The sequence below is a fragment of the Ceratotherium simum genome, chromosome 27 (genome assembly GCF_057802395.1).
Source record: "Ceratotherium simum simum isolate JZ-2026a chromosome 27, ASM5780239v1, whole genome shotgun sequence".
NCBI lineage: Eukaryota > Metazoa > Chordata > Mammalia > Perissodactyla > Rhinocerotidae > Ceratotherium > Ceratotherium simum.
The window spans coordinates 12,828,938-12,847,319 of record NC_141926.1 but is presented as its reverse complement, the minus strand read 5'-3'; positions in this window follow the sequence as shown (position 1 = coordinate 12,847,319).

The following is an 18,382-nucleotide window of genomic DNA, read 5'->3' as shown; positions in this document are numbered from 1 at the left end:
AATGCACCCTTCCCCCTACTCGGGTCTAGATCTGTGTTACCATCGTGGAGGCCACAGGAGTATTTTTCAATACAGGCTAGTCCCTCCTTCCTTCTTTGTTGCTGAAGACTTGCTTCCTTCTTGGCTCCCCATCTTAGAGGGAGTTCTCATAAGAGGTTTGGGGGCTATAAGCCTGTTGCAGAGTTTAAAGGGCTTGAGGCAGTATTGTTAGTGGGTCCCCGGGAATTTCAAGTACCCGTGACTTGAAAGAAAAAATTAAGTACAGTATCTAAAAGACATGATTGCCTCCATTCAATGCCCAAGGACTGAGTACATCTACACCTTTTGTGTTCATAAAAGCCCCTAACAAATTTTATATATATATGTAATATGTAATTATTATTTTACATATATGTGTAAAATAGTTACATAGATAACTATACATATAATAATTTTATAATTTATAATTTATATTAATTTATAATTATAATTTATAATGTAAAATATATAATTCATATAGTAACTATATTATAAGGTATTATACATTATATAATGTATACATTGTATATTATATGAATGATTAATGATCCTACTCTTCAAGCCAGCAATCTTTCTTCAAAGAATTTTTTCTAAACAGGCATAGCTTAAGGCCTTAAAGATTTACGTAACAGGACATTCATCGCAAAGTTGCTTTTAATATTAAAACCAAATAGGAATCTACCAAAATGCCCATCCTTGTGGGAAGAGTTTAACAAATTTTGCTATGAACTTACAGTAAAATACTATGCAGCCATTTTAATGATCCGAATCTGAAATGATCAGAAAAAATAATCTGGAGTTTTAGTTGATTAGAAGATGATAGATGATGGATAGATATATCAAAATTCTCATAATATATTGTTGAGCAGTTTGTTGAATCATGTATAGTATGATCTTAAGTGTATCTAATTGTGTGTGTGTGCGTCTATGCAGAGAAATGTTTGGGAAAATGTTGGCCAAATGTAAACAGTGTTTATCTCTGGGTGGAGGGATTTTGGTTGTTTTTAACTTTTTTCTTGGTACTTATTGACTTTTTTTTTATAATTAACAAAAATTACTTTTTCAATCAGAAAAAAATCTATTTTATTTTTGAAAAAGAATTATGTTTTTGAGAGCATCTGGGAGGTGATTTTAAGGCAGAAGAGAATTTCTGGGGCCAGAATGAAGCCAAGGCTCACGCATATCCTGGGTCTTCCCGTCTCTAACGATCGGGGGGCCTGGACACCCGGGTTCTCCCACTTGCCATTTTCAAGGTCTTACTTTTGGATTTGGAGAATTTATCTTTCTTTTTTCATTGCCCCTTCGTGTGACAGAGATTTTCTGAGCTTGACGTGTCCTCCTTGAAAAGAATAGGTTGATCATCTGTAAATTTGTTGCAATCTGATTTCAACCCAGTAAAATTTAGGGAAAAGGCTGGGAGACGCCAAGTCCCTGAGGAAGAGGCAGAGTTGTGGGTCAAGTCCTCTCTCTTTAGAGAAAGCTGGCTTGGAATTGAGCGGGGGTCTCTTTGGAGCAATTGGCCCATCCATGTATATGAATGCTCTGAAGTTTCATTCTCAGACGAACGAAAGTGTCTGAGAGCCTTGCTAACTTGCATCACATCGAGAAAAAATACTCCACAACAATTGCCTTCCAGCATGCACAGCTTCACTCTGAGCCTTAGAACCAAACTCTGTGGTTCCAGTAAATTGCAAGACACCCCTCTGCTTAAAAGAATGAGGAGAATGTACAAGTGGGGATGAGCAAAACGCGCTTCCAGTTTCTGAGGGTTGCTTGCTACAGCAGCAGGGCTGACGTTGCTTATTTACCGGAAATGGAAGCAGACAGATCACATCACATGCCTTTACTTTGTGCTCCTCAGGCGTTCTGGGGCAAAGATGTGGTTCTGGCTGATGGTACAGTTGGACCAAGTTGGACGGGCGGTGAGTGAATGACAACTCACCTGGGGACTGACTCGGCCCATTTTCTAGCACAGGGCACCAAATTAAAAAGAGAAAACTTGGTAAACCAAAACAAACTTCCCAGATTATTCAGAGGCAGGAAGAGGCAAACAACACATGCCATCTGTCCCTTTGATGGCCTCGGTGGGGTGGACAGCAAACTCGGGCCCCTTTCTCGGCCCTTTCCCAAGTCATCTCCTAAAGGTGGAGTGGACATCAGAGCAGAAACTCTCTCAAACAACCCACCCTCGGTTTCCAGAAAAGCGGTAATTGCTTCATTTTCAAACAGAACAGGAGTAGAGAAAATTTTCTAGTGTCTAAAATATAGATGAGCATTTTATAAAAACAACACTTAGTGTTTCTTTCTGATTACAAAAAAAAAAATGCAGGTTCATGTTAAATTCAAACAAATACTGAAATAGAGAGAGAAAGAAAATAAAGCGTGTGTAATCCTACCGCCCAGAGATAGCCATTGTTAACATTCAGGAGTATTTCCTTCCACTTGGTTTTTCTATGCATATATAATTAGAACACACTCTTTTATCTTTCACAAAGCTGGAATCATAGGGTCTATATTATTTTGTTTCCTCTCTTTTTATTTTAATAGTCTATCAGAGCACGAGAAAATATAGTGTTCTGAGAAATTCTAGGAGTAATAATAATAGTAATCTTGTTAGTAATAGGGCTATAGTTTATATTGTCTATAATCTGGATTATGCACAGGATTCCTCTCCATGGAGTTGAAAGTATTTCTAATTTATTTTCCTACTGGGCTTGGAGTTAAGGAAAAATATGCAACTGAGACTGTCTGAAGAGATGGGACGACTTCTTGGAGTCGCATAGTCAAGTCACAACCAGGAGCAGACCTGAGTCTCTGCTACGCAGTTGGGGACCAGTCACCTGGGGAAATGGGACCTTCCTCTGGCCGTAGGCAGGTAATAGTCAACACACAGGTACCACTTGGTGATGAGGGTGGATGTTGCCTCCTCGCCAACAGATAGGTGCCTCTTTCGTAATTAGAAGAGGATGGAGGTTCGGGTTAAGTTCGAGGTCTTTTGTGCCCACATCAGAGCACACATACAAAATGATATTTGCCCAGCACACACACACACAGAAGTGCTGCGGTCACTCCGGAGGTCGGGAAGGAGGGACCCATGGTCCCGGCTCCTCTAACCGGCCCCTGTCTTGCCGGCTCATCACTCCCGCTGCGCGCAGGGCGGGCTGACAGTTGTAAGGCCATCATCGTGTCCTCTCACAGAAGGATCAGGAAGACCAATTGCCCCACACAAAGGCCTGAAGTGCTCGTGTGAAAGGTCACTAAGTGCTGTCATCTGGGCCAGAGAGGGGGCCGGGAAGGCGGTGCCCACTGAGAACAACAGAATGGGGGCAGGATCTTAACCTCCGCCTGTGGCCTGTGGTGTCCGGGGAGGGGCAGGGAATCTCAAGTAGGAGTGAGAGGGACTCGGGAGTGAGGCCCAGCCCCAGGGTTGAGAGGCACCGTGGTCTCTCAGGCCTCCATAACTCTGCTCAGGGGCTGATCGCTCTCATTCATTTCCCTGGAGGGCAGGTGGCAGGGTGGCCTCAAAGGAGAGAGGAAGCAAGGTAACAGTCCTGGGGATGCTCCAGGCTCTGCGATGAGGCCCCATCCGTGACCCTCCTACTGGGCGGATGGACAGAACCTGGGAAGTCAGGGTGTTCTTTGTGGCATCCCTCAAAACACAGTTTTATGAAACCTGGAACTACTAAACACACTGTTTGGTGTCAAATTCAATACCATTTAATGCCACATTTGAATATATAAATGGGACCGCAACTGCCAAGATTTAAGAAAGAAAACAGAAGTTGGAAATGTAAAGTCAAACAAGGAAAATGTGCAGTTCACTTGCCCAATCAGCTCAGTGAGGACCACTGTCATTCACTTTTCATTAGGACACTTGATTATGGCCCAAAGGACACCCGGGCTCTGAGGGGACATCAATGAGGAACTGCTGAGGGCTGACACCCAAGAAGATCTCTGTTCTTCTGAGGTGTGACATGTGGGACTTTAAAATATGGGTATGAAAATCAGGCAGCAATTTTGAGGCCCTGGGCAAGTTATTTTAAACTCCCAGTGCCTCGGTTTCCTCATCTGTAAAGAGGGTTTGTTTTGAAGATTAAATGTGTTAATATTGTAAAGAGCTTACAACAGTGCCAGACATACAAACTCTCAATAAATGCTAATTATCATCTTCATCATCATCATCATCACCATCACTCTGGGTAGGGGAATTCTTGGTGAATTTAATTTCCATCTTTACATTTCTTTTATTGTCTGGAAAGTCTGCAATGATCATGTATTATTATTACAATGAGAAAAGACAAAACTTTTTTTAAAGAAAGAAAATAGTCCTCATGCTGCCTTCCTGAGCCCCCGGGAAGATGAGAGAGTCCAGGGACAAAGTGTCAGAAAGGGAAGGATCTTCTCACCAACAGAAATATGCCTCTTTTGTAGCTGGAAGAGGATGAAGGTTAAGTTTGGATTTCCCCCCCACATCACAGCGCACACAGAAAATGGTAATATTTGCACAACACACAGACCTGCCAGTTAGCCTGGGACTTTTGAGGATTCAGGAATGTGGCACTTTGAGTGCTGAGATCGGAGAGTCTTGGGCAAACTGGGACAATCGAGTCGGTCACTCGAGCCAAGGGGAGCAAATCTTCAACCATACCTGTGACCCTTTCCAGATACACCAGCTGGGAAACCCCGAAATTTTTGCTTTGGAGCCCCAGATTTAAGCCACACCACAGGGCCGGCCCCGTGGCTTAGCGGTTAAGTGTGCGCGCTCCGCTGCTGGTGGCCCGGGTTCGGATCCCGGGCATGCACCGACGCATCGCTTTCTCCGGCCATGCTGAGGCCGGAGGAGGATTGGCAATAGATGTTGGCTCAGAGCTGGTCTTCCTCAGCAAAAAGAGGAGGATTAGCATGGATGTTAGCTCAGGGCTGATCTTCCTCACAAAAAATAAATAAATAAATAAATAAATAAATAAATAAATAAATAAATAAACCACACCACAAAGCTAAGCATGTAGCATCCTCAGCGCCTTTGGGGGAGGGAGGTTTAAGTGTCCTGGAGTTGGAGAGAAGGGGAGATCAATGAGAAGTCAAGGTCATTCGTGGTCCCTTTGGTGGGAGAACATTGGCCCTCAGGCAAAGCGCCATTGGGAGACCCTGGCCCATTTACTGTCCTCTGTGTTGTGTTTTCTAAAAGGACCCCCTCACTGAAGACACATACAGTCCCAGGGAGGCTGCGCTGAGTGCCTAGAGCCTGGGCGGCCCCAGGAAGTGCCTCTCAGAGCATCTGAGATGAACGACGCCCAGGAAGGAGAACGGCAGTGGGGGGTCAGGAGTGGCGTGGGAATTTAGAGGGGAAATTGCAAGCAAACTTTAGGGAGAAGCGATGAGGGAGGGGTTTGGACCAGTTCCTCCAGGAAATCTTTGGGAGCCGACAGTATTATTTCACCCCAGTTGTGAATGGCCGCTGTGTGCCATTTACACATGGTTTACCTCATATACCATGAGTTACGTGTGCCACCTCAAGAATGGTCGCCTCAATCCTGGGGGACAGGTGGCTTTGCCCCCTTTGTGCAGCAGAGGCGATGGAAGTCCACAAAGGTTAAAGAATTTGCCGCAGGTCACATAGCTGGGAACTGGGGAGCTGGGGGTCCAGTAGGGGCTTACTGCCATACCCCCCTGCCTCTGTCACAGGAGTTGTGACCAGGGCAGTGAAGGGAGGGAGCAGGGGAGGATGCTGGGCCAGAAGCTCGAGGAGAGGGCCTCACGGGAAGGCCTGGCATCAGTTTCCTGTGGCTGCCATAACAAAGTACCACAAACTTAGCGGCTTAAATAACAGATTTATTCTCTCACGGTAATGGAGGCCAGAAGTCTGAAAGGCAGGGCCACACTCCATCCAAAGGCTCTAGGGGAGGATCCTTTCTGCCTCTTCCAGCCTCTGGTGGCCCCAGGCATTCCTTGACTTGAAGCTGCATCACTCCCATCTCTGCCTCCATCACTCCACGGCCCTCTCCTCTTCTCTCTGTATCTCTCTTCTTTCTGTCTCTCATAAGAACGCTTGTCACTGGATTTAAGGCCCACCTGGCTAATCCAGGATGATCTCATCTCGAGATCCTTAACTTAATCCCATCTACAAAGACCTTTTTTCCAAAATAAGGTCACATTCACAGCTTCTGGGGGTTAAGACATGGGCATATCTTCTGGGGGCCACAATTCAACCCACTACAGCCCAAGAATAAAGAACGTTAGAAAACCAGGCACAGAGGGTTTATCTGGGCTTTTTCCAAAAAGGTCAACATGGCTGAGCACCAATCTGATCTGGATTCTAATTTTCATTTCTCAGCCCAATCCTTAACATCACCAGCAATCCTAGAAGCTTTCGCTGCTCAAGGTGCATCCTCAGCCTGTACAATGCTGTTCCAGACCTTCTCCGCAGGCCAGCGCCCCCCTACCTCCCCATCCCCCTCAGCAGATGACCTTGCCTACAGCTTCACAGAGGAAATGGAAGCCACCACAGAGGAACATCCTTATTTTCCCAACCCCAAACCCACACACCTACCCGTATCTGTGCTACATTTTCCCGGGTCCTCCCAGTGCTATAACAAAAGTGTTTCTCCTCCAACCCAAGTCCAGTCACTCCACCTCGATGAGTCCCGACCTCCCATGTTCACAGGCACCTCCCTGTGAGTTATCCTAGCTGTCTGCTTTGGCCTCAACATCTCCTGCTCTTGTAGAGTCTTTCTCGTCATTTAAACATATGCATTTTCTCCCAACTTGAAGTTTTTTAACAAGTGCCCTCCTCCCACTCCACTTCCTCCCCCAGGAGGCACCCTTCCTCCCCCAGCCCTTTGCAGACGAGCTTACTGCCTCCGTTTCCTCCCTGATCATACAGTCCACCATCCACCTACAGGGCCGTCTGTGCTTCCAGACGGCTAACCAAGGGCACTTTCCAGGCTCCATCTTGCTCTGCAGAGTTTGCCAGTGATACCCAGCCCCTCCTTCCTGCAATATGGTGTTGTCTTGAATCCCCTGACTCCACACTCTCCTGGTTTTCTTTGGTCACATCTTTTCAGGCTTTTTTTTTTTTTTTTTGCAAGTTTATTTTCCATTTGGCATTTAAATATGGGAGTTCCCCAAAGTTTGAGCCTAGGCCCCCTTCTCTTTTCACTCTGTCTCTCTTACTAGGCAATCTCCAACTGCCGATTGGTGGAGCATCACGGGTGGAGCATATATGGTGGCACATCACAGGTCCTTCCGAATGTCAGTCTCCAATTTCAGAGATCACATGCCCGACTTCCTATTCCACATCTCCCATTGGGTGTTTTAAAGGCATCTTGTATTCAAAATGTTTGAAATAAAGCTCAAGATCTTTTCTCCCACAAACCTGGGTCCTTTCCATCTTTCCCCATCTCTATGGACGGAACACTGTCCAACCAGCTACACAAGTCTTCTCAACAACCTTCCTCTCAATGACCTCCCTTTCGCTCACTTTGGAAGAAATTCAAAATGATATTTGCATTACAGAAAAATTTTATTAGCCTTTTCTATGCTTTGAAGAGTAGAAAGGATGCTATGTGTTCCTCGAGGCTTAAGAGAATTCCAGTACTAATGGCATAGGATATAATTTGAATTTTTAATAAAATGCTTTGCATTTATACGATAAGGATTCTTGTAGGGCCACTATCCAAGGACCTGTCTTGATTTACATGGTGACTGAGGACTCCAGGATTTATGACATTTCTTGGGTCTTGACTTTACAGGAGGAGATAATTTACAGAAAATCTTTTAATAACTGTCAGCTCCATAATGCCCCGTCGCCCTTTCAGGATATAACCAACTGACCATTACAATCTCTATAAATAAAACCACATGATAATCACTGAATAAAAAAAGAAGGAGGTTTTCAGGGTGGGAAAATGACAAGGAGATATGTGAAAAAGAATTCTTGGGGAAGAATAAAATAAGAAATTTGTGATTTAAATATATTTGAAAGTTTAGGTATGATTTTCATAGGTTTGGGGATTTTTTTAAAGAAAATCTATCTGAAAAGATGTCACCAGAAAAGACAGGAAGTAAAAGATATGATCAGGCCTGATTGTAGGTAGACAGAGAATAATGTATATGTCAGCTTTACACTAAATGAACTAATAGAGCAAAATTTACACTATGCTAGGTTATTCTTTATTGGGTCCATTGATCTCAAGGGGCTCTGGTCTGAAGACTGATCACTCTCTCAGCTGCAAAGGAAAAGCTTTCCTTTCCATCTAGACTCAAGCGCTGAATTTCTAAGTTTATTGACAAAGAACTTCAAGGAGAATAAGATTTGGGTGTTTTCTCAAGGTTTTGTACAAACATTAGGCTTTCTCTTGGAATTTTTTCAGAATTAATTAATCTCTGTAACAGAGAGATAGCCAAAGTGTAGGTATCATCTCCAAGTAAGAAATAATCTAGAGGGCCGGCCCCGTGGCTTAGCGGTTAAGTGCGTGCGCTTCGCTGCCGGCGGCCCGGGTTCGGATCCCGGGTGCGCACCGAGGCACCACTCCTCCAGCCATGCTGAGGCCGCATCCCACATACAGCAACTAGAAGGATGTGCAGCTATGACAGACAACTATGTACTGGGGCTTTGGGGGAAAAATAAATAAATAAAATCTTTAAAAAAAAAAAAAAGAAATAATCTAGAACTCCATCAACCCAAGATGGTTATTCTTTTTTTTTTTAAAGGGAAGTAGTGTGGGGTAGAGTGCTTGGGATTCTTGTTTTCAAATTTCATCTTCACCTCTTACTAGCTGTGTGACCTCAAGCAAGTTACTGAACCTCTCTGAATTTGCATTTCCTCACCTGTACAATGGTGATAATCCGACCTAACATCATTGGTGTATTGTTAGGATCAAGTGACATCAAAAAACACAAAATACTTGGCACATTGTCAATATTAAATACATCTTAGTTTCCTTTTTAAATTTTTCTTTGATTATAGTATATAAACCTTAACGATCATCCCTCTTGTAAACACTGTAAGTATAACATCGTAAACTTGCTAAGAAATGCCCAGAAGGAGTCATGAAAACTTCTATTCTTTGTATGAAACTTTGCATGTTCACAGCATTTCACCACCGTAGCTCGCCCCTTCTCTGAGGTCCCATGGGTTTTCTGTAAGCCCCGCTGGCTTCATAGCTGAGTAAACTGAGGCACAAAGTGACATATAAAGGGTTTGTCACCATCAACAACAGAACAGCCACCATCCAGCAGAGCACCCCTGTGAGCCAAACTTTTTTGCCAGAACTCCAGAACCACCAGCCCCGACACACAAAGCAAAGCTGAACCAATAAAAACCAAGTGAATGCCAGACTGGGTCCCAAAGGTGGTTTTTAAGCGATAAGGGTGGTCCACCTTGATCATTGGACCAATATCTATTTCAGGCCTACTATGGATCTAGAATCACAGCAACGAATAAGGAAGTCGTGCTTCATGTCTCATGGAGCTTACATCTCAGCAGGGGAGATATTAAGCAACTAGTTATAGAGTTAATTTTTGCTGGATTTCTGTGTGATAACTGCCAGGAAGGAGGAGTGAGCACACACAGCAGGAAGATTTCACATGGTCTGGGAGGTCTGGGGTTGTGCTGCGGGGAAGCGACGTCTGACATAAATGACAGAGAATAAGCAGGCATTAACCAGGCCAAGTGTAAGTGTGGTATATGTGTCAGGGGGTTTGAAGGGGGGTATAAGCGTGTTCCATGCAGAGCGGGCAGCTGTACGAAGCCCCGAGGCAGGAAAGAGCAGGGAATGTTTGAAGGACTGAGAGCCCCACAGTGCAGCTGGAGCCCCATGGGGTCCAAGATGAGGCTGGCAAGGGAGCTGGGGCTGCCCATTGGTGAGAGTCTAGTTAAGGATGAGCATCTCTTTTTTTTTTGCTGAGGAAGATTCACCCTGAGCTAACATCTGCTGCCAGTCTTCCTCTTTTTGTATGTGAGCTGCTGCCACAGCATGACCACTGACAAGATGAGCGGTGTAGGTCCATGCCCAGAAACTGAACCCCGGCCACCAAAGCGGTGTTGGCCAGACTTAACCACTAGGCCACCAGGGCTGGCCCTGAGATGTGCATCTTTATCCAAAAGCAGCCGGGCCTGCTGGTGGCCCGGGTTCAGATCCCGGGCGCACACCGACGCACTGCTTCTCCAGCCATGCTGAGGCCGCGTCCCACATCCAGCAACTAGAAGGATGTGCAGCTATGACACACAACTATCTACTGGGGCTTTGGGGGAAAAAATAAATAAATAAAATTATACAAAAGCAGCGGGGCCACAGCAGTAAAGCCAGAAACCAATTGGTGCATCCGGGTTCACTGGTCACAGGCAACTGGAACTCACTCCCCCCCCAATAAAAAACATTTTGGTTAGCTCAGCTTTATTTTGGTAAATGGTTGCCCAGCTTGGATGAATCACTAGTCAAAAAATTATTCTATTTTGTTGACTACCCACTCCTCCCCGCCCCAGTAACTTTTTTACTTTTCATTTCATCTTGAAGTCTGCACGTATAAGTGTGAAGTTAAACCCACTTTTCAGATGTTCACCGTTGAGTAGGTGAGACTCTAGATGTCAGGCTGGGCTGACTGTGGAGAGCTGAGCTAGTTCTCAAACTGTGCTGCACATTAGAATACCAGGCGAGCTTCTAAAACCCAGATGCCCAGGCCTCGCCCCACACAAGTGAAATCAGACTTCTTCTAGCGGGGAGGGGGACCCTGGCATTAGTTTCTTTTTTCTTTCTTTTTTTTTTTTTTTTGCTGAGGAAGATTGGCCCTGGGCTAACAACCATGCCCATCCTCCTCCACCTTATATGTGGGACTCCTGCTACAGCATGGCTTGATAAGTGGTGCATAGGTCAGCACCTAGGATCTGAACCCCAGAACCCGGAGCCGCCAAAGGGGAGCACCCAAACTTAACCACTACACTACCACCAAGCTGGTCCCATGGCATTAGTATTTTTTTTTAACTGCTCAGGTGATTCCAAGGTGCAGCCAAGTTTGAGAAGCTGTGAACCAAGAGACTCTTCCAGATGAGTCTGTCCTTCCCCCAAGTCGGAGGAAAGAAAGAGTAGTAGTGATAATCCCCTCAAAGGATTCAGGAGTTTCTTTTAGCCAAAGAAAGGACTAGATGACGGAAGAGAGGATTCAAATATAATCTGCAGAGGAAGGAGCGTCTACAACACGAACACACCGACAGCCGATAACCAGCAAACCATCACGTCTCTCCCAGATTCAGCAATTCTTGCTTTCTGCTAATGGCATTTCTGGGAGTGTCTCCAGGTAATGCACAGGTGGGACAAGCTGGCCCCGGGGCAGGTCCTCACTCCCGCAGGCTTGGGTCCATCTGCGAGGCCCCGGGCCACCGACTGTCACTCAGGTTGGGGGAGGCGTGAGCTGCGCCCACCAGCAGACAGCCCGCAGCCCCGCGCGCCGAGCTGGTCCCCGCGCCCCAGCGCCCGCCACGCAGGTTGTCATTCCCGCAGCTGCATGGTCCCGGCTCGCGGACATCTGGCTACGTGGCGCCTCCCTCTGCCTACCTCCTCCGCCCCCCTCTCCTCCCCTCCCCACCCTTCCCTTGTTTGGGGCGGTAAGGTCAGAAGTGTTCAACAATTCGACGTGGGAAGTCTCCCAGAGGAAGTGCCGGGTCATAAATTTCCTCCAACAAGGGCTCCCATCAAGCTCCGGCGTGTTGGGAAACCTCCCAGCCCCTAACCGCGGCCCAGCCCCAGCGCAGGCTCCGGGGCGCCAGGGCGCAGGCGGGGCTGGGCCGGCGACCCGAGTTGTTGGGAGTGGATGCGCGCAGTGCCGTATGTGAGTGTGTGTCCATATATCCCTCTGCCTCTGGTATTGGCTGATTTGTTACAACCCTTAGGCGTCGACCCGGCCCTTCTGTGCGTAAAATCCACACCCAAGGACACATTTGGGAGAGCACGGTAGAAGAGTTTCTCTTTACACTTGGAGAGGTCTGTAAAGCCCCATCTGGAAGGTCAGGCGGTGTGCTCATGAAAGGAAACATTTGAGTGAGTATAATGATGTGTTGAATGCTGTATTACATATCTTGCCGTGTGAAGGTGATGATGTTGCCCAGCAAAAACTTACAGCCAAAGGGTTAAAGACGGCTTTTAGCCCCAGCCCTTGCTGTGTGACCCTGGGCCAGTCGAGTGAGGGAGTTGGAGGGCCAGGTGGGGGATCGCTAGATCCCTTTGGGGTCTAAGCGCCTCGGACCTACCCTCCTCTGTGCAGCACCACCAAGGTGAAGGGAGGATCTGGTCACATGCAGCCTTCGACCTGCTGCCATTTGTTCCAGGGAGACCTTTCTAGGGACTGGCACTATGGCTTAGCTGAAAAGCCTGGGGTATCCTGCCCACGTCAGCGAAAGAAGGGAACTCAAGCCACGTGGCCACCTGTCCTACGGTGTGCTGAGCAGAGAGGAAGCCGAGATGAAGATCATTCACTCCTGGCCCTTTGGTGGAGCCTCATGGAGGTGCTCCAATAAATAAAATCATGCTTGCTCCCGGAAGGAGGCTAACAGGGCGATAATAACAATTGCTCCTGCACACCAGGCATAGTTCTAACCCTTTACATAAATTAACTCACTTAAGCCTCACAACAGCCCTCTGAGGTAGATGCTATTATTAGCCCTGTTTTACAGATGTGTAAACTGAGGTGCAGGGGCATTAAGTAATTTGCCTAAAATCATACGGCAGGTAAGAGGCAGAGAGGAGACTTGAACCCCTGTAGCTGGCTCCGGGAGCCCATACTCCGAGAGGCTCTGAGAGCAGCCTTGGGCCCTCTGCGGAGACATTTCCTGTAGTGGGGACTGAGTGAGTCAAGGTCTTCCAGAGCAGGAAGCCAGGAGGAGGCCGCAGGCAGGTGAGGGGCCCAGCTGGCGGGTGGGCCTAGCCCTGAAGGAGAGGATGCGTCCCTGGAACATTGTGCCTACTTTGGCTCTTTGGCTCAGATTCTCCATCAGGCCCCAAAAGAACCATCTTGGGACAGCACAGAGACCTCTGGGGAAATGAAAGGTACCAAGCAGACAAGCTTCACCCTTCAGACCAAAAAGAAAAATCCCCTTTGGGGCCTAAATTATTTGGAAAAAAAGTAAGAAATATAGGCCAGTCCCAGATCTTTAGTGCACCCCAATGAGACACGTGGACCATTTTCTGTAGATATAAGGAACCCTTAGAAGAACAAGCCTTTGTTGTCACGGATGTTGAGTTTTGATGAGTTTTGCCTGAAACATCCATATATTTAGGACAAAATACTTCTTTTGAGATGAACTATCTAATAATTGTCTGATAGACACTCTCAATCACATTTCATCACTGATGTTCTCTGCTTCCCTTGTCCAGAATGTTTTGTAGTGTTTCAAACAGTTGGTGGTAAATTTCTGCACTGGAAGCATCTTTCAAGCCTCTCAGAGGACCCACTTTATGTGAGGTGTCCAGCTCAAGAGAGAAGCCGTTTTAAAAATCAGAAGGAGTCATAATGTGGCGTTCCGTGCACATCTGTGAAGGGTGCGTGCCCACTGCCACCACTGCCTTCTGCGAAGGGGCTCTATTAATTAGTCTTCTACCCTAAACTTTTGCCAGTTCCTCTGTTTTCTGTCTGCCCGGACTTTCAGCACTGGCAAGGTTTTCCCCAGCTTATCCAGCAAAAGTTGTAGGTCTTTTTTCCAAGTGGCAGAGCAAACAAAAGCTGCCTAGATGGTCTGATAATTGAGCCACATTTGAATCTTTGATTGGAAACATCTCCACACCGAAGAACACCTGCAGTAGAAATCCAGCAGAAATGCCTCTTAATCAAATGGTCCCTTGCATCCCAGGGGGCTCAGAAAGGTAAAACCCCCAGCTGTCCCCACAGAAAAGCATTGGTGCTTCTGCTCATCTGGGACTCGACAGCCCATTTCCTGTGACTTGGGGGCCTCCAACCTACGAACACTGGTGTATCAGCCTCCCTGCAAAATTAGGAACCGTCAGTCTGTTTCCCTGCTCAGAACGTGGGACAGCTGCTGGGTGCTTTCTGCATAGACTAATGCTATATGATGACTTGCTAAACAGAGACAGAGAGAGGGAGAGAGAGGGAGAGAATGAATAATTGGGAATAAAAACACCGCAGTCTCATGGCCTCAATGCCAAACTGGTGCTGATCCAATTTCTCCCCAAATGCAGGGTGATGTTTCTGAATTCACTTTGGCTGCCACTGAAGCCGCTGCTGTTCCCTGGTGGCTACAGGAGGCTCCGATGGAGTGGGGAGAGGTTGGAGGTTGGGGGTAGGGGGAGAGTGCTGGGCACCAAGTTCCATCCTGGCTTCACATAAAGAAAGCAAAATCAAAACCCAAGCCTGAAAAAAAAAAAACAACTAAATTTAATTGGCTAAGAAACAGGATTCCTGGGGGCCATGCTTTCTCAGCTTCCAGAGAAGGATTTAGACAGGGGCACTTCTCCGCCCTCGGGATTAAAAAAAAAGGATTAAATTCGGGTTTGGTCTGGCCGGTACAAATTGCATGCAGGGTATACAGTTGCTTTGCATATTGCATGTGCTTTCATGGAGAGGGAAAAGAGAGAGGAGGGAGGGCAGGATACTGCCGAGGGGAAAAAACTAAAACAACTTGCTGTTTTCATATGGTGGGATAAAACTGTTTTGTCTCAGTAACTGTGCAGAATGTCAATGGTGGGCACCGTGTCGTGACAAGATTTTATTTTTTAAATTAGACTAAACTCACACCGAGCTGTAGCCCCCAGAGGTACCACAGCCTTAATTGTGTTCAGTATGATCTACTGAACAATATGTCTTGATAAATCTGAATGGCAATCCCGCTCGAAGTTCCCCTTGGCAGTGCTGCAAAGCCAGGCCTCGCTTTAGTGAACGCCTTCAGGAATGTGGGTTAATTCGGCCAACCCTTTTTACCCCCACAGCTCTGTTTTTGTGAGGTTGGCAGAAACTGACACGTTTTCTTTTGCTTAATTAAGTTGTTCAGTAGAAGGCTGGTCAAACAGTCGCATCTACGTGGGGAGTCTGCAGATACACAGAAAGCCGTGGGCGTTTCCAACATAAAAAGGGGGATTCTGTTATTGTTTGGGTGTAGACGGGTCATTTTTTCAAAGTTACTGCTGCCTGAGTGACCACAACCCTGCACACAGCCCTGAAAAGACAGGAAAGCTGCTTAAATACGACTACCTTGGGTTCTAAAGTTTATTTTTAAAAGAGAGAGAGCGCAAGAGAGAAATGAAATGGTCTCATTTATGTCTTGTTTTATTTCTTTCTGGCCTTTTTTATTTTTTTAAGGCAAACAGTGGGCTCATTTAAATAAGAGATGCCGGCACATTATGAATTACCACTGGTATGATGAAATCCTCTTTCCAATCGGTTAAATAAAACAGGTGCCCGTGGGACTTGCCGTGGCACTGGCTTTCTGGGCAGAGAAGTGGGATCTGGTCACCTTTATGCTAGGCATTGGGGCAGGAAAAATCCTCCCACAACCTCCTAGCCGATGAAATTCCAGCTTTCGTTCCTTGCTGACGTTATGACAACCACAAACAATATCAGTCTCATGGATATTCAGAGAACTGAGGACCTGATCGGAGGCCTCCCTCATCACATCTCCATCCCTTCTTGAAGCTTCCTGTATTCTAATTTAAATCACCTTTATCTTTGACATGCCTCTCTCCCTGGATATTGTGGACTTTGGTCCAACCAAGAGTTTTCCTTATTGCACCTACTGTGTGATACGATTAACGGGAAGCTTGAACTGGGCTTTGGGGTCCTGTTGTTAACGAGGACCTGGATCTACTGTATGATCCTGAGTGGGTTCTCATCAATGCCTTTGTGCCTCAGTTTATCCATCACAGCAGATGCCCAATGCTGGGCACTTAGCAGGTACCCAATATACCTTTCTGAGCTTAGCTTGCCCTCTCTCTCTCTCTGAATAAATCAATATCTGGAAAACCACTGTCCCAACAAGCCCTTGGCACCATCACTGTGTTGATATCAATACCCAGATGTTCACCAGTTATGAAGCCCTGGCTCCCGTAAATCTGTCGGGCCCCTTGGTGATGCATAGGGGTTGCGATTAAGGCTGCTCGAGAACTGTCTGCACACACTCAGTCTCAGCACAGAGAATTCTTATGTCTGCTTTGAAGCTACACACTCCAATTTTCCACCAGGTCCCAGGACAGCAGCTTTTGGGAAGCCTAAAGATATGATTTTTCTCTCTAAAGAGGGAAAAACTGGATGGTCAAACATCTTAAGAGTCTTTCAAAAGACTGATTTTTTCACTGCTCTTCATATACAAGAAAAAATGGCAATTATTTGATTGCATGAATGGCAAAATGATTCTTTAGGGGAAAAAATCCACTTTGGAGTCTAAATTACTTGGATCAGCAGTCTATACTGACAGTCACTTGTTCATTACGAACAATGCCTTCATACTCCCCAGACATTACCCGGGTTGATTATAGATCTATACCCAGGACGCTGTGGTCCTTTATTTAGGTTGTGTATATTCAAGTGCCAAAAAGACACAAGAAGATGCTCATATTTAAGGTCCTTCCAACCTTTAAGTAGAGAAGGTGGGGGATTTAGAAATCTGGTTTGTGCAACTCCTCCCAAAATGACCTATTCTTCTGGAGAACCAAACCTCAGCTGCACAAAAAATGCAAAATGCTTTCCCCAGTTTTGGTGGCCGATGTTTAAGGACCATATAGAACATGGGTCTGCAGTGTTCCTGCCTTACTCCTTCCTCAGCGATGGCTCAAGGAAGGTTCTGGAACCCAGGGCTTTTCCACCAGCCTTCAGTTGTGGGGCCGTGCTGATTGGGTCACTTGCCTTACCTTCAAAAAGGCCAAATTCAAAACTACACAGTCCCCCACACAACTTTTCAATAACAGCTGACTGGCTGGTCCCAGCGTCTCTTAAAGAGAGGGGTTGTCGGAGGCCAGCGGAGGCCTGAGCAGATGGGAGCCGAGATGGCCGGGCGGTAAGTGGATGCGCGAGTCACGCCGCCTGGCAGTCTTCCCACAGTCTGGAGGTGGTGTGTGTGGCTGGCAATTCGGTTCCCACTCGAGGTGGCAGGCCCTCTCCCCCTTTCCAATTCCCTGACAGCCCGGGCAGATTTTTCTCTGGCTTTTTAAAATCCAGGACACACTGTGGCTGAAAGTCGCCAAGTTCCAGCTGCTAGAGAGAGCTGGCCTTTCGCTCTGTTGCCCCACCACCAACATTATGTCTTTACATCCCGGGAAACAGAAGGCCTTGCTCGATGCAGGCAAGCCCACAAGAGTTCGGATGCTGCCACGAGGGTCCTGGAGACAGAGGGGAGGACTCACAAGGGCTGGCCGGGAGCCATCCCACTATCCCTGGCACTTGCAGTGCCACAGGGAGCTCCGCGGCTCTTCAGGACAAAGAGGAGCGTTTTTTAGCAGCCCAACATTCTGCTGACAAATGCATAATCAACTGACAGAAAGCAACCAAGCAACATTTCCAAACCCCCAGTTACGCGGAGGCCGAGCCCAAGAGGGGATGGTCACTTTCTGCAGGTGTTCGGCCAGTGTCCCTACATTTGCATTCATTTGCATATACTGTCAAACAGTTGGCTGACAGAAAGTCTGAGGAGGTCTGGACACAGCCCAAACCTGTCAGTGGCTTTCTCCTTGCCAGTCAAGGTTGGCTTCGGCTGCAATTAAAGCAGGAAACGAACACTTCTGACATTGCAATATACCCAGCCACAGCTGGGCGAAGTTAAACGGAAGAGTGTGGTTCATTTAGAAAGACAAGATACGGGCTGGAAAAAAATAAAAGAAAGGGGAAGCCAAGAGTGGTAAATGCTCAGAAAGTGACACTCGAAATGCTTTTTTCCGAGGGAGAGAAATAGTAGAAATAGTCCGTCAGCCTTCCATGTTGCCTGGCTGTGGTGTTTGTTGTTGTTGTTTGGGGTGAGTGAGCAGATTCCCCCCCACTGGGAGGCCAATTCAGCGTGTGAAAGGGGCTTGCCTGACACCGCACCTCCTATCTTCAGGCATGAGGAATAATCTCAGGCAGAAGGGAAGAAAGAAATCCCGAAACTGCGTTTCCGTGGCACGTTCTCTTCCATGTAAGGCTGCACTGTGCTGTTCGGGACCTTTGGAGGGGGCCCAGCACAGGCCTCGTGTTGTTCCCTCATCCTGCTGCATGAGGATTACAGATCATATTAGCATATGGATTGCGGTGGGAAAGAAAGAAAAATCAGAGCCTTCACTACTGTAAGTGTAGACGGGGGCGGGGAGGGATGAAAACCCATAGAAAGGTGGTGGCGCTGGTGGTTCTTAAGAACACATGAGATTTCTATTTTGGGAGGCCTGCATCCTTCTGAGAT